At 43.8% G+C, this 17,388-nt stretch overlaps 1 protein-coding gene across 1 annotated transcript in view; it reads left to right on the top strand.

The window, feature by feature from the left end:
• Positions 1–3,214: 3,214 nt before the first annotated feature.
• sptbn4b (spectrin, beta, non-erythrocytic 4b) overlaps positions 3,215–17,388 on the top strand; it is a gene marked incomplete at its 3' end in the record, with an annotated part of 130,562 nt that continues 116,388 nt past the window's right edge. Inside the window, exon 1 of the mRNA XM_080505456.1 lies at positions 3,215–3,323. The remainder of the gene's footprint in view (positions 3,324–17,388) is intronic.

Here is a 17,388-nt window from a genome sequence, read left to right as displayed (position 1 = left end):
TGATAGTAAACTGTGTTACTTCGTCTGTATTAATTCATTTAACATTTTCTTCCCCGTTGCCATCAGACTTCTGAACAGCTTCTTAACATGTTTACATTTAATCTGTACAATTGCACACAATGCACATCTCACTTTCTGACTAATATTTTGCACTGCTCTGTTATTTTATTTTATTTTTTATTTTTCTTGTGTATATACTCATTTATTTATGTATGTCGGCACCAGGGTAGACAGCAAAGTAAGAATTTCATTACACTGTGAAACCTGGCTTTTACTGTTGAAATCACAAATAAAACACCTTGAACCTTGAACCTTGAATTAGTGCATTGATTTAAACATTTTGCCAAATATGTTGTGTTCATAAGTAAGTCGTATGTGGGAAACATCCCATTTCTTACTGGGAATAATAGATCTGGTCGCTGTAAAACTGCAAAACTGTGAAACTGAATGGTTTCTGAGAGCGCCAACAAGATAATGTAATGTCATTGAGTGAGGGTTAAGAAATAGTATTTTTTGATATTAATAAGGATGATTTACTTCAGACATGTACACTGTAGTAATTTATATTTGTATAAACATATTTATATATACACAGAGCTGCATGTTGGCGTAGGAGTTAGTTCTCTCATCTCACAATGACAATGTTGTGGGTTCAAACACTGTGTCTATATGGACTTTGCATGTTCTCCATGAGGTTTCTTCCCACAGTTCAAAACGTGCATGTGAGGATAATTAAAGCCCCTGAATTGCCCTTGGGAAGGTGGAAATGACGCGATTGTGCACGTTTGTCCTGTGATGGACTGGAGACCCTTCCCTTGCCCATAGGGAGCTGTTTTCAAAAAGTTGCATTTTCAGTGGCTGTGAGCACCACTGTCTGAAAAAACAGGCAACCAAAGCACAACAAAAGTTTTCTGTTTTCACTTAAGGACATAACTTAACCTACTCAGTTCCTGATTGTTTATTTTATTAGCAAGTAACAAAATAATACCGTAAAACTCTTTGGTTCATGTTAATATGCTTGTTGACCTTTAGCTGTGTGGCAGTGATGCACGGCAATCATGCACCAGGCAAGCCATTCTTTTATTGTTTTACACAAAGGCAAAAACTCACACACAGTCTGTGAGTTTATTCCACCTGTCACCCTGGAGGTATGTCAGAAAAGTCCCTCCTTTCTCCTTATCTATGGACTTAATCTTAACCTCTGGATGACGTCATGAGGTTAAGGAAAGGTGTTAGGAGGCTTCCTAAAAGAGTTACGAAAAGGTGTTAGAAGGTTTCTTTCGCTAAAGGATGCATCAGTGGTTCCTATGCTAAAGGAGGCTCTAAAGGAAGTAACCAGCCTCCTTTCCTTTGCTTATTGAGAATTCAGACAGTTCTTATCATGGCCGCTACACCAAACACTTCCGGGGTTAGGGAAAAGTCGATGGATAAAGAGTGAGGAGGGACATTTCGGACATACCCTGAGTCTCTGGGCGGCTCCTGCTTTATGGGCAGAGAGCTGATTAAGCACCTGATGTGAATCAGGTGTGCTGCCTCACCTCTCTGCTACAGTCAAGTACAAAAATGTGGAATGGCCACAATAAAGAAATATATTTCTGAGCTGTTTCTTGTGACAGAATTTTCTAATAAGAAAACTATCATAATAATGAGAAACGTTTTCATTATAATGACAAAACTATGCTACTAATAAAGCACCTTTGGGGGGATTATGCGATATAGCGATTGAGCAAATAAAGCTTGGAATGTGGATCAGTAATTTGTGCAAAGAGCCATTGAAAGTGCTGAATAACCCTGATCCTTAGTGCTGCTTGATTGACCAATACTTCCACGAATGGCCAATATTTGCGCTAATTAAGATCCATTATTTACACAGCACCCATCACCCAAAAGTTTTCTGCTGAGAAAACCAATTCTGTGGTATCGATACTCGATACTCATGTGAGGATCGACTTCTCTAATAAAGTATCAATATTAAGTGTTCAATGTGAAATAGAACCCTTGATATGTGTCCCTTCTGAATGTCATAGGGTAACTTACTACAAGGTTTTGCTTTTCACTCATTGAATTTAAACACTCCATCTTAATCACTGAAAGTATCGATATTGGGTTCCATCTAAATATACCAGCATGGACTGAAACATCTGGGCAGATTGACTTTTAATTTTGCCACTACCTGCTTAATGTTTCTGATGCCCCTTGAGGTGTTACTTGGTACATACCATCTGTGTTTGTGTTCTATGCCATGGTCACATGATGTATCTATGCTTTTGTCTTAAATGTATGCGAGTTCATTCTTAGTGCTTAAATGGTTCTGGGGGAAATGTTGTTTTGGGTTCTGTCGTGTGACAAATTGAAATCAAAAATTATAATAATAAAAAAAAAGTATTTAAAAAAGAATCCCTAAAAGTCATTGCTATGAAGTCTAATCATGAGTGTGGTATTGCACTTCCTGATACTACCAAAGACCCACCCTAACCAGCCTCTGATTTGCTCTTTGTAACGATCGGTCCCCCATCAGCCAATAAGCGCTAAACTGATGGACATGAGCCAATCAGAGGCTGAGCTGGGCGGGACATTAGCCATTAGCTTCCATCCACGCTAACTTCTACAACTTGACACCCAGCTCTTTAACTGGTTCACACTTTATCAGGAATCTTCAAAAAGACGATTTTTACACGTTATACACGTTTTATATGTTCTTATATATCGTAATAGATTGTGAAAAATGAACATTTACTGAAAGCTCAGTAGTAAAACGGGGCCTGTGGTCGCCTCCTGTGGTAATGTAACCTCTCTCTCTCGCTCTCTCTTTCTCTCTCTTGCGCGCGCGCGCGCCGCACTGATGCTGATATTTCTCTCCAGCATCACCAGCGGAGAGGAGGAGGAGGAGGAGGCGGAGGAAGAGGAAGGAGCGAGGTTGTGTCAGGTGGAACCGGGGACCTCTATGGATATCACCGCCGCCCTGCCTCCACCGGCTCCGCATCCTCAGCAGCCGCAGCACCGACAGCGTGTACCAGGCCGGCGGTCACCGCTGCAGCGCCCGCGCTCCTCTGCGCCAAAGCGGCGGACACCTCCACGGCCCACCTCCTCTCCCCCTCCCCCCCCCTTCCCCCCACCCCCATTCCCCCCCTTCCCCGCCTCCCGGCCCGCTGCTTCTTTAATTATCCTCGTGTGCTAACGGACTAATCGAGGGAAGACCCTGCCGGAATAAAAGCGGAGCTCCTCCATTGATGCGCCGCTCGTCGATTCGACCGGCGGACAAAACGGAAGAGAAGCAAAAAAGAAGAAGAAGAAGAAGAAGAAGACGGGCACTGAAGCTAAAGGTGAGGCCAGTTTAACAGGGCGACAACGTGATTCATTTCACCCAGGGATGTGGTTTTATTTTGCAGTGTGTGTGTGTGTGTGTGTGTGTGCGTGTGTGCGTGTGTGTGTGTGGGGGGTGGGGGGTGGGGGGGGGGGGGGGGGGGGGGTGCAGGGTACCGCAGTGATCCGGGCGGAGGGGACGAACTGTCTCGTGTCGCGTTTCCACCTCCATCGTGTCCGGGAAGGTGCTCCCGCTCCCCGCAGCCTGACACGCCGCGTCCCCCTCTCCTCCTCCTCCTCCTCCTCCTCCTCCTCCTCCTCCCCCCACAGCCTCACCGGGAAGGAGTCGGGATGTCAGGAGCGGAACAGCGGCCTGGTTGCTGCACGTCCTACCGACTCACTTTGGCTTCTTATTTTATTTATTTTTTTATTTTTTTAAACGTTTAACTTGATTTATCGTCCAGCTCCGTGTCTGCACCAAAAACCTCCCAGTACGTAACCTCACCGCGCAGCTATTTATGTCTCACAATAATGTTGACCGGAGTGTTATTATCTTTTATTACTTTGGCATTTTTTTTTTTGCCCTCTGTGGTATGAGCTTATCTGAATGGATTGATCTGTCCCGCATGAGTTAAATCAGTCACATTATTCCTTATGCCTCTTCCAGTCAAGACCTGCAGCAGCAAACATAGTATACTTTAAGTAATAATGCAAGCAAAATGTAAATGCACGTTGTAGCTTAGCCCACAGCTGCAGTCGGAAAGAGGCTGCAACGTTCCTTTGCATCACATTTACTACTGAATATAGTTGAGGCCTGTTGGCACATGTAGGGTCGTTTAGCATCATAGCTGGTGCAAGGTGGGGGGGGGGGGGTTAGAGGGAACAGGAGAGAAAGCAGATGACACTCAAATGTAAGTTTTTCTTTTTTTTATCTAATTCTTCCCGAGCTGTCAGCACATTATATTGTGGTAGTGAGCAGATTGTTAATCATGTCTTTTGTAAGTTTTATTTTGGTGTCGATCCTTCCCTGATTTATCTTTGTGGATGTTTTGAATTTAGTGGTGCCTGTGTTCAGTAATATTCTCTGACTCTGTAGCATGTGTTTGTGTGTACATGCAGTGATCGGCATTTCATACCCGATAACCTCCATCAGATATTATCGCACCTTGTCCGGTGTGGCAAAATTGAAATCTAGATATTAAAATTGCACTCATCTCAAACACTAGTTGGATACTAATGCTACAACACACGGAACATAACCTTGACTTTTAAGACCGTCCCAATTTAGGCTGTTAAAGTTGTTAATAATACATTGTTTCTTGCATCTCGGAGACCTTGTGAGAGGATTTTCTTTTTCTCGGTTTGGGCTGACCCACTTTTTTTTCTGTCTCCATGTTACTTATGGACTGACTGTGATGATGCGACTGACATTCATTCCTGACATTTAATTAGTTCCCCATTAAACCCTGCGTACCCTTATATTTAATCTATATAATTCTGCTCAGTAAATCTTGGACTGATCAGGTAGCCTCTGCGATGAATAAGCATGCCAATATTCCATCTTTGTACTCATGACACTTCATGTAATGGATCCCAGCTGGGTTCTCGTGTGGAGTTTCTTGTTGAACGGTCCTGTCTGGACGACGGACGGCCTCTCTGGGGGTTCTGAGGCGCTCCGGCGTCGCTGTGTTGTTTACCGGACCACAAGGTGACTGTTTTTGAGCAAGACTTGCGATCTTGCCGACTCAGAGCTGGGGCGTAGGCTGCTGCTGCAGCTGCTTACAGATGTTGTTTCACTCTGCTGAGGTGAAGTGAGTGAAAGTGACTCAGTGCAGTGTGTCGCGTGCGTACTGTGTGACGTCACTGCGAAACAAGGTGTGTGTGTGTGTGTGTGTGTGTGTGTGTGTGTGTGTGTGTGTGTGTGTGTGTGTGTGTGTGTGTGTGTGTGTGTGTGTGTGTGTGTGACAGAGAGGAACAGCTCCCGATCCTGTCGGAAGATCATACCCAGGCAGAAGTGCAGAACCCGTCTTCAGGTTAGATTGAGATTAGTGTAACACTGTGTGATCTCATGCCCAATACTAATATAATACCGTCACATTTATCAAAGTCGAATGGTGAACCTAAAGCCAATCCTTTGCATTTATTGTGATATTGTTAAAAGACACGTGCGCCACATGTGTTAAAGGTGTCCTATTATGCAAAATTCACTTTATAATGGCCTTTGTAACAGTAACATGTGTCCACATGGCCTGCATGAGGCTCCAGAAGTGAAGGAAATCTGTCGTCTACCTCAGGCGCTCGCTCCACTTTTTAACAAACGTATGGCTCAATGCAAGCGATTTTGAGATTTTCCCTTCATAATGTCAGCTGGGGAGATAACCCCTCCCTCTTGTACTCACTTTGACCATCGCACAAGTATACAAGCTCTGCCCTCTAGAATTACGAGCGGCCGCCATGTTTCTCTCCTGGCCAAATGCTACCGGGCAAGAGACCATTTAAAGATACACAGAAACAGCCTGTTCTCAGTAGAATCACTAGAAGGACTTTTAGACTGGCTGGAATTACAGGACCAAGCCTGGATTTTGGGGAAATCCACTTTGAATACAATGTTGTTGGCCCTCTGACACCGATGTTGAATGATTGAAAGCTTTTTTCGTCCCTGTGCTGCAGCTCCCTGCTGTGCGGAGGAACGATACCATAGACCACTTGTGTCAAACTCGAGGCCCACGGGCCAAATGTGGCCCTCCACATTATTTTATGTGGTCCGCGAGGGCTTAAAGGTGTGATTGTCTCAAAATAAATATCATATGGATCCCAATAGACATGCAGTACAGGAGAGCAAGCCTTAGGGTGTGCATGTATTGGGAATATATTATTGTTTCTGATTGTTCATATATATATATATATATATATATATATATATAAATATATTACCTGTGAAGATTGCAGTGTCTAAACATCAATGCAATTTTCAACAAATAGAATTGAGAAATACAAATGATCACAAAATGTCCAGGAAGAGAAAAATGGATGCAGATGGAGGCTGTTTCAGGAACGATGAGAAGGCAAGTACATGTTTGTGCTTCAAGGACAAAAAACGGTTTGTCTTTTGTGTTCTCAGGCGTGTCGGTTGTCAAAGAGACAATATAAGTCCACATGTTGACACCAAGCATGGAGGAAGGTATGCCAAAGTTAGACTGAACAGAGCAACTAGCAAATATATTTTTTTATATTTATGCAAATGCATAAGGAATATTGTAATATGAATTAGTAATAAAGTAAGTTATTTAAAATTGAGTAGTAGTTAGATTATTTTACATTATATTTGGTTACATTCATATTATACATTCACATTTGGCCCTTTGAGGGCAACCATGATGCTGATGTGGCCCTCGGTGAAAATGAGGGTGACACCCCTGCCATAGACAGTGACGATTATTCACTTGTTGAAATGTATTCCAGTAGCCGTGACTTCTACCTACCGAGTTTATTTATTTAGATATGTTTGGTTTATTTTAAAGATGCGCTTTGTTTATTCTATTTATTTTCGAGCAGCCATCGCCCAGTATTTTAACCTTAGTATAGGTATAGGCTCACTCACTGCAAGAGAGCGAGGAGCCACATGGCGCCGTCGTGGACCCCTGCAACAGAAACCGGCAAATCCTATGCCGGGTAGTAAATCTGCGTTCCGCGTTTACCACAAAGTAAACTGGCATCGACCAAATTCCAGCGCCTGATCTGTAACCTTTCTTCAGTCAATGGAAAGCGCACCAAGCCAGTGTTTTTTTTTTCTTGTAGTTGTCAGTGAGCAGATGTTGTACCAGTTTGATAACGGAGGGTGTTATTAATGCTCCCTTCCGGCATGAATGAAATGACACCGGCGAAGGCTGAAAACCACAGGAACGCCACTGAACGTCGGCCCCTATTTATACTTTAGAGACACAAATCTGCAATCACTTGACTGATCAACACTGGCAGCTCTCTCTCTCGCTCTCTCTCTCTCTCTCTCTCTCTCATACACATTTCCCTCTGTTTTTCCTCTCTATTCTTTATCTCTATCAACTCTCTTCTGTATTTGTCACTCCCTGCCAGTCTCCCATCTTACTCTTTGTCTATCTCTATTTTGATTGTCTCTCCATCTATATCTATATTTAACCTCGCCCCAACATCCGCAACGTACTTCAGGCTATTCCTGGATCACTGTTGTGAGGATATGACCAGAGGAGAGCGTTTTTGTGGCTGAGCAACTGATCACAGAGCAGGTTTTGCATTACTTATCGGTACACATGTGATGTAGGGATGATGTGGATTCACACAGGTTTGTGTGGATTTCTCTGGGAGTTTGATGCTAATCTCTAGATTAAATTTTAACAAAGCAGCCTTTAGATTTGATATTAATGTCGATTACTATTCTGTCACACTTTAGTGACTTTTGTACATTCGGAATTCCTTTTGTGTTCAGCTTTTAGGATTGACCTCCATTTAAAATATTGTTTTTCTGCTTAAAAGGCTGTCAAGAAGCCATTCAAACCTCTGCGGTGCTAAATTGCTTAAGAAGCTGAAAGCCGCTGGCCTGCCTCATAACCCTCCTGATTAATTAATTGGTCCTCCGTAGAGCGCCCCCCCCCCACCCTGACTCAGTGTGCTTCTCCAGCTGTACGGCGAGGAAGAGGAGGGACCCGCAGCTGGTGGCGAGGGTGAGCCTCAGAAGCAACACTCATTTGAAAAGAAAGCCAGCTGGGTTTTAAAAGGATCCCACCTTTAAACATCACCTCTGCTTGCTGCTCGCAAAAGACATTCTTTAGAACGTCAACGAATTGAGTAAAAAACAAACAAACAAACCCCCCCCCAATCCTTTGATGAGATTTACACTAATATTCATGCTTAATCTTGACGTAACAAACTTTGCTTAGCGTTCTCGTGTTGGCTCACAAACAAACGCTGAAGCGTTGGCTGAAGATCATTTACAAAAGTCCAGGACTTTACAGATGAGCGAAAAGTGCCCCCCTGCTGTGCCAGACATTTGCTGCTCACAACAGAGATTCACAAAGGACTACAAAAATGACTGTAACACACTTGTAAAGTCTCTTTCAAAACATCATCAAAGAGAACTTTCTGATTATTTCTCACCTTAATTGTCCGTATTTTTCTTGATTATTCGCCATATTTTCTTTGGGAGTATGACGTTTTTAACACGAGACCAAGACGCATCGGTGTCGGATATTGAGAAGGATGTCGAGGACAAATTTTGATGGAAAAGACAACAATGAACATTCACAGAGGGTTAAGATTGTTAAAAAGTTTTATGAGATCAGCGAGACACTTGAACAGTTTGTCTAGAAAAACTGTGTAAGTTGGTTTTCATTAAATATGTCAGACTTATTCCCAACCTTCTCATGTTGTTTTCCCTAAATAGCGATAAAATGGCTTTAAAATGGGTCTAAATGGCTTAAAAACGTTCGGCTGAAATCATTTTTTCCCCAGTTGTCATACCTAACATAAACAAATCCTGGGTTCGTTTGCAGCCTTGGGTTTTGCTTTGTGACGTTTGCACGATCTCTCTGTGCGTATTTGTGGTTTTTCTTCCTGGATACTCCGTCGTTACCCAACAATCCAAAGACAATGTCTTTTCCCCCCCAATGTCAATTTTCTTTTTGACAATGTCAATTACCCACCTATTGTTAAGACTTTTCAAAACTTGCATACATTTCTGAAAGTTTGTTGACTAAAACATGAACTTAAAGTGTATCCAACAGAATACGACAGCAGTTTTGTAAACTTTTTTTGTTAACTCTTTGGAATCTGTTTGCTCCACGTGACCTCTGTTTGCCACTGAGCAGCTTCACTGCACCATTTTGGATCTAAGTGTTTGTTTGAAGGGCACCTGAGCTTTGGCATCACACGTACTGAGAAAGATTAAAGTATTGTCACGCTGGTTTTGTATGGAGGCACCACGCCAAAAATGAATAGCTAAAAAAAAAAAAAAAAAGGCTGAAAGGCAGGGCTGGCGTTTTCATCGGAGCATTGATTTATCGCGGTTGCTAACAGCGACGGCGTGGCCCGAGGAGAGGGCGATAATAACGCTGAGTGGTTTAGAGGAGAAAGCATCAGGAGGGACAGTTGTGCGCATATATATTAATGAAATTCTAGCTAGCCCGCTAGCTCGGGTGGCTAGTAGACGATCAAGTAATACCTGGACTCATGTTCGGTGATTCCGCAGTGGGAAAAGCGCTTCGACATGATCCAGGAAGCCGGTCGTTCTGCCAAAAGTCAAGAGCCTCAAAGCCTCAAAGGTGAAAACTGCTGAGGCGAGGAGACGAGGACGAATGGAGGACGAAGCGTCTTCTGCTTCCTCAAACATGTTCCAGACGGGGTCACCGATGGCAGAACGACTCATTCTGTGTCTTCTTCATCAATCACTGGGTTTGAAGTGATGATGATGATGAAATATGGTTAAATTCAGCCTCTTCGTGGTCAAAACTCTGATCCTCCATAATGTAAACACAACTTGGGCGTGTGCACAACCAGTGACATCACTCTATTATTGTCAGAAGCTCCGCCCAGCAGAGGAAATACCAACGTTTATCGGCTATTTTCTCCCAGATTGCCGTGTTTTAACATTTTACCCTTCAGCCAGTTAGCATAAAAAAATGTCCCTAGAAGCGACAGCCAGAGTGTTTTGGAGGTCGAATTTTCATTTCACTAGGACTTTAAATGATAGTGATTGATAGAATAGAATTAATAGAATTAGAAAGGATAGAATCTCCTAATATTCACTGATAGAAGCATTAAACAAAGCACAAGGCAAGAGTTACTCTCTCCTGTAGTTACTTTTTTTTTTTACCGAGAAGCTATTTAAGTAACTTTTCTGATGTGTGAAGGATTAAAATGTAACCAGTTTACACAGCGCCACTTTTGAAATACTTGTCGAAATCTGTAATGCAGTCGAGTTGCTCCCATGTTAAATGAAATCGAGGAAGAAAAAAAACCAACCAGTACTTATCTGTACAGTACATCTGTACCTAGACTACTGTGTTCACTACTTATCTAATACACATCTGCACCATATACTGTATCTCTGGAGTGAAACTCCATAAACCTTTTGATCATGTTTGTGCATAAAAGACAGAGATATAGAGTTTTCATGACGTTTCGTAATAGTCATGTTTAATAAACCAGTTCCTGCAAATACTCTGTATAATAAATGTAGACAAGTATCTTCTCAAGAAAGCTAAACATTTCTCAGCCAGTGATTTTACTTTACTTTTTGGCCACAAAAAAAAAAGATGAATTTAGGCGAAATTAGGCGGTGGCTAGTAGTAATGGCCATCACACACATATTTAGACGGCTTAGAGCAACACGTCCGCCATTTTTTAGAGTAGAGAGCTTTATTCCTCCTCAGGGAGGAACACAAACTTACAACAGCTCAAGGTAAAAAGGTGCAGAAATGATCAAATTAAAGAATTAAAATATGTAAACATATGTAAATATCTAAACAAGAGCACAAAAAAATAGAATAAGTAAAAATAAAACAATCCAGTAAAAAAGAAAGAAATTGCCAGAATTGATATACACGTGATGTTTCGGCCGTCTTTTCCCAAAATTGATCGTCGAAATGACGGCTGGATAAAACTGTAGTGTTATATATCAATATTTTAATCTTTATTACTTTTCAGGTCTTTTCTGTTTCTTCCAGCACGTTTCTTGTGTTGACTGTGGGCTACACGCCACACACACACACACACACACACACACACACACACACACACACACACACACACACACACACACACACACAGAGAGCTTCATGTGGAGATAAGAGCGGCTGGCACTGTTCGCCTGTTTGATCTTTGGGTGTTGCAGCAGCAGGGAGACTGGTGACCCCTGCGAGCTCCCAGAGTTCACCGGGACACACCTCAGGAACCCGTCTCAATCTGAAAGTAGACAACAAGGACTAGAAACGACCGTGTTTCCCTGCTCCCGCGTCTCAAAAGACAGTCACTCCAGCACGCTTTGGTTTGGTTTTGAATGATGTTTTTATTGTGTTTCCATTTTGATGGCCTGAATTTAATGTGAGCGATCAGCACGGGTGGATTAAGAGACGCAGATAGAATGAAGAAAATGCAAAACGTCTTGCCTGGAATCTTCTTTCCGGTTGTGAACAGTATTGACAACATTCTGCTTCGGTTTTTATTTCATTACATTAGTCAACATTTTCCCGACTTTCAAGTAGCACAGAGTTACTATAAAGCCGATAAACGGGAAAAAGATGAAAATGTTTTTAAGTGGCTTGTTAAAACATTTAATAATAATCTTTTTACTAAAACTGTGTGTTGAAGAAACTGAGCCCATTTAAATGAACATAAAAGTCCTTATTTATTCTCATAATCAGATTGGATATGTTCACTTGCGCTTGAAAAACGTGTTATCAGCCTCCTTTGTCAGTATTTAGGTTGTAACGGGACTGAATCTTCCTGTTGTTTTTTAAAACATCTGGTTCTGTCTCGCTGAACTTGGTGAAGCCTTCGGTCTTGCCGTGGCTATTTTGACGGTTTCCATTTCATCTAATGTAAAATAGGTCTGTTCATCAACTTTCCCCACGCTGCACGTCAGGTTTGTTGGTCTTGTCACGTCTGGTCCCTCACGTTATTTTGGCAAATGTGAAAAATATCAAAGAAGGAAGAAAGTATTAGACTAACAGGGATGAATTGCACTGACGTAAGATTATGAGCCATTCTTTTTACACGATCACATGAATAATGTGATCACTTCAGTATGCCTCAGCTCATGGGAGTAACCATGAAGCATAAAAAGAAAACATTGGTGTGACTCTGAATGGAGATTAAATCACACTGAGCTGAATGTAAGGTTACTTTACACCCCCTCGTCCACCCCCCCCCCCCTCCCCCAGGCTGCAAGTCGTCTCTGGAGGAAAATCATAAACCGTCGAGCTGCTCCTGTTATGTTAAAGGATAGATAGCCAGCTGTGTGTGTGTGTGTGTGTGTGTGTGTGTGTGTGTGTGTGTGTGTGTGTGTGTGTGTGTGTGTGTGTGTGTGTGTGTGTGTGTGTGTGTGTGTGTGTGTGTGTGTGTGTGTGTGTGTGTGTGTGTGTGTGAGAGAGAGAGTGTGTGTCAGATACAGCACTAGGACTTTTTCCTGGGGCTCAGTTGATGCCTGAACAGCTGAGTCTGATTGTTATATATATTATAGAAGGAAGATGATTGCACACACACACACACACACACACACACACACACACACACACACACACACACACACACACACACACACACACACATCTGGGCAATCCTTGGAGCTGTGAGCTTTAATGATTGAAAGACACCAGGTGGTTGAGGTTTGGCGAGGAACAACAGCGAGGAGAACAAAAGACACACACACACACACACACACACACACACACACACACACACTTTGAGAGTTAATTCTCACCATTTTAAGTGCTTCATAATAAGCTCATAGGACTCGGGGACAGAAATCCTCGTGTGCAGTATATTGTGTCATTATATTGATCACGTATGAGCTGCAGCCGTTCCTGAATCAACAGGATCTTGAGAAGGCAATACCTGCTTTTATTAGCTCAAGACTGGACGACTGTAACGCCCTTTATGTGGGCCTCAGCCAGTCTTTATGTGGGCCTCAGCCAGTCTTTATGTGGGCCTCAGCCAGTCTTTATGTGGGCCTCAGCCGGTCTTTATGTGGGCCTCAGCCAGTCTTTATGTGGGCCTCAGCCAGTCTTTATGCGGGCCTCAGCCAGTCTTTATGTGGGCCTCAGCCGGTCTTTATGTGGGCCTCAGCCAGTCTGTATGTGGGCCTCAGCCAGTCTTTATGTGGGCCTCAGCCGGTCTTTATGTGGGCCTCAGCCAGTCTTTATGTGGGCCTCAGCCAGTCTTTATGTGGGCCTCAGCCAGTCTTTATGTTGGCCTCAGCCAGTCTTTATGTGGGCCTCAGCCAGTCTTTATGTGGGCCTCAGCCAGTCTTTATGTCGGCCTCAGCCAGTCTGTATGTGGGCCTCAGCCAGTCTTTATGTGGGCCTCAGCCAGTCTTTATGTGGGCCTCAGCCAGACTTTATGTGGGCCTCAGCCAGTATTTATGTGGGCCTCAGCCAGTCTTTATGACGGCCTCAGCCAGTCTTTATGTGGGCCTCAGCCAGTCTTTATGTGGGCCTCAGCCAGTCTTTATGTGGGCCTCAGCCAGTCTTTATGTGGGCCTCAGCCAGTCTTTATGTTGGCCTCAGCCAGTCTTTATGTGGGCCTCAGCCAGTCTTTATGTGGGCCTCAGCCAGTCTTTATGTCGGCCTCAGCCAGTCTGTATGTGGGCCTCAGCCAGTCTTTATGTGGGCCTCAGCCAGACTTTATGTGGGCCTCAGCCAGTCTTTATGTGGGCCTCAGCCGGTCTTTATGTGGGCCTCAGCCAGTCTTTATGTGGGCCTCAGCCAGTCTTTATGTGGGCCTCAGCCGGTCTTTATGTGGGCCTCAGCCAGTCTGTATGTGGGCCTCAGCCGGTCTTTATGTGGGCCTCAGCCGGTCTTTATGTGGGCCTCAGCCAGTCTTTATGTGGGCCTCAGCCAGTCTTTATGTGGGCCTCAGCCAGTCTTTATGTTGGCCTCAGCCAGTCTTTATGTGGGCCTCAGCCAGTCTTTATGTGGGCCTCAGCCAGTCTTTATGTCGGCCTCAGCCAGTCTGTATGTGGGCCTCAGCCAGTCTTTATGTGGGCCTCAGCCAGACTTTATGTGGGCCTCAGCCAGTCTTTATGTGGGCCTCAGCCAGTCTTTATGACGGCCTCAGCCAGTCTTTATGTGGGCCTCAGCCAGTCTTTATGTGGGCCTCAGCCAGTCTTTATGTGGGCCTCAGCCAGTCTTTATGTGGGCCTCAGCCAGTCTTTATGTGGGCCTCAGCCAGTCTTTATGTTGGCCTCAGCCAGTCTTTATGTGGGCCTCAGCCAGTCTTTATGTGGGCCTCAGCCAGTCTTTATGTCGGCCTCAGCCAGTCTGTATGTGGGCCTCAGCCAGTCTTTATGTGGGCCTCAGCCAGTCTTTATGTGGGCCTCAGCCAGACTTTATGTGGGCCTCAGCCAGTCTTTATGTGGGCCTCAGCCAGTCTTTATGACGGCCTCAGCCAGTCTTTATGTGGGCCTCAGCCAGTCTTTATGTGGGCCTCAGCCAGTCTTTATGTTGGCCTCAGCCAGTCCTTATGTGGGCCTCAGCCAGTCTTTATGTGGGCCTCAGCCAGTCTTTATGTGGGCCTCAGCCAGTCTTTATGTGGGCCTCAGCCAGTCTTTATGTGGGCCTCAGCCAGTCCTTATGTGGGCCTCAGCCAGTCTTTATGTGGGCCTCAGCCAGTCTTTATGTGGGCCTCAGCCAGTACTTTATGTAGGCCTCAGCCAGTCTTTATGTGGGCCTCAGCCAGTCTTTATGTGGGCCTCAGCCAGTCTTTCCATCTCACGCCTTCAACTAGCGCAGAACGCCGCTGCCAGGTTTTTAACAAACTCCTCCAGACTGAACACATTCCCCCTGTGCTGTCGTCTCGCCACTGGCTTCCAGTTCCTTTCAGAATCGATTTTAAACTTCTGTTGTTTGTGTTTTAATGCCATCAACGGCCTGGGTCCCTCTTACCTGTCTGATATTTTAACTCTACGTGACCCTGGCAGGGCCCTGGTTCTTCAGGTCAGCGTCTTTTAGACGTTCCAAGGTGGAGATATAAACAGTGGGGTGTCGCTCTTTTGCTGTTGCTGCTCCCAGACTGTGGAACAAACTGCCACCACTACTGATCTCGGCCTTTTTAAATCAACGCTGAAAACTCACTTTTTTAAGTTGGCTTTTAACTCTTTCTAGGGCAGTTTATTTATTCTGTATGCTCTGTTTATATGAATTTCTGGAAGGCTCCAACAACCTGCAGCACCGTCGCTCCTCCCACAGTCAGCACCTGTGTTTTATGTATTGTTTTTATGTATTGTTCTTGTATTTATTATTTAATGTATTGTTTTTATAGCTTTGTTGTAAAGCACTTTGGGTACCACTGGGTGATTGTAAAGGGCTACAGAAAATTGCAGCAGGTTCGGCCGTCGGGGGCCAGATCGCCCGGGGCTCCGGCCAGCAAACGGTCGTGATGAGGTCACGAGGCAGAACCCGGTGAAATCATTGCTCGTGGCAGTGTTGGGTGCATTGTAGGCAATTATTTTCTTCACACGCACTCCGCCAGGCTGCACGGTTGTGGAGTGGCTAGTATTCCCACCCCGTAGCCACAGTGTCCCTCCTTCAAGTCCTGATTGGGTTTATAAGCCTGTGGGTGCAGGGATTCTCTCTGGAGGCTCCGCTTTCCGCTCAGTGTCCTAAAACCTGCGTTTCGATCTGTGTTTGAGCCCATTTTTTTTTACTTTTGACCATTTGTTTTCTTGTCGTGTTGGACATTTTTGCCATTGCAACCATTTGACCTGTTATCCAATCCAGCTTTTTTTTCTCTGGTTTTTAGCTTTTTTAATTATTATTATTATTGTTATTACCGTATTGGCGCACCTAAATACCTCAAATTTTCTTAAAAGCTGCCAGTGCGCCTTATAGCCCGGTGCGCCTTATATATGGACGATTGTTCTACTCCAGGCTGCTATTTGACAGCTGAACAACTAGAAGCTTTTATTTTGACAACTCTAACTTTGCAACCGGATGTTCAGTGCGGACCAGACTCCGCACAACACCTTAATCACTCATGGTTGCACACCAACATTCTAACAAACCAAAATAAACTAGATGAAATAATTACTCCCTAAACTGGGGAACAAAAACACAGCATAAACACAATCAACACCAAGCCCAACAACGAGCCACAATAACCTCCAACAACACAAAACATGAATTTGTCGCTGCAAGGCATGATGGGACATCATGCCTTGCAGCGACAAATTCAACCTGAGCTCCTCAGTGCAGCCGATAGAAACTCCCATAATTCATTGCAGCTGTTTGTGGTGTTTTAAATGCAATTATTGGGGGTTATATTTGGTTTGTGGTGTCGGTAATAATTGTGTTGTGTTGTGTTTTTGTTGCTTAGTTCATGTAGTTTAGTTTATTATTATTATTATTATTACCGGTAGTTGTAAGTTGTCAACCAGTAGTGAAGAAGGTTTTGTGTGTAGTGTGGTACTGGCATAGGCTGCAGGTAGGGCTAACAAAATAAAGCGTGTGCACCTCTCTGGGTGTTGGAAGCAATGGAAAATGTAACTTAATGGCTTTGAGCTATAAATGTTGCTGACCACTGGTCTGTTCCATGCGCCTTATAGAGCAGTGCGCCTTATATATGAATGAAGTAGTAAATTATGTCAATCAATGTAGGTGCGCCTTATATCCAGGTGCGCCTTATAGGGCAGAAAATACGGTATGTTTTATTTATTTTAAATTTTTGCCTTTTGAACATTTAGTTGCAGGAGAGTCTGTTTGAAAATAAGCCAGATATACAAGTGCACATTTTTCTTAAAGATAATAACAATAGGATGTCAATATTTATTTTCAGAAGGCTTCAGAGAGCCAATACAGAGGAACTAAAGAACCTGATGGGAGTTTTCCATCCATTTTCTCTTACAAGGTTGTTATGATGTTATGATAAAAAATAAATAAATAAATAAATATGTAGTATGTGATAATGTGATATGTAATCACATTGGGTTGTCAGCAGCAATTTGAAGATTAGAATGACGTCGAGGTCCATGCCCATTAACGGTGTCATTAACGTTATCGTCTTCTGTGGTTAGAAAAAAGATCCGTCGTTTGAAGTTACCAAGAATTAGATTTCACATTTCTATCATAATAGTGGCCTGTGATAGTGCCACTATTTATTTATTCATTTTTTTTTTTAAAGAAGCACACAGTTAGCGATATTCCAGATGGCTCCTTCCCCGGTGTGGTTCTCCATGTCCTCCCACATGTCTCTGGCAGGAGGCTTTCTGTGTGCCACTCTCACGTGAACCCGCGAGCTTCGGCAGTCCGTTCAGTCCACTGGGCCACTGTGTGCAGGCCAACCTTGCTCTGGGCTCCCACACTTCCTGGAGGGGGACTGTCGACACAATGACCTATCTTG

Source organism: Blennius ocellaris, assembly GCF_963422515.1.
Source record: "Blennius ocellaris genome assembly, chromosome: 2".
In the NCBI taxonomy this organism is placed as follows: Eukaryota; Metazoa; Chordata; class Actinopteri; order Blenniiformes; family Blenniidae; genus Blennius; species Blennius ocellaris.
The sequence above is the reverse complement of the archived record's forward strand: the minus strand, read 5'-3'. Positions and strand labels throughout refer to the sequence as shown.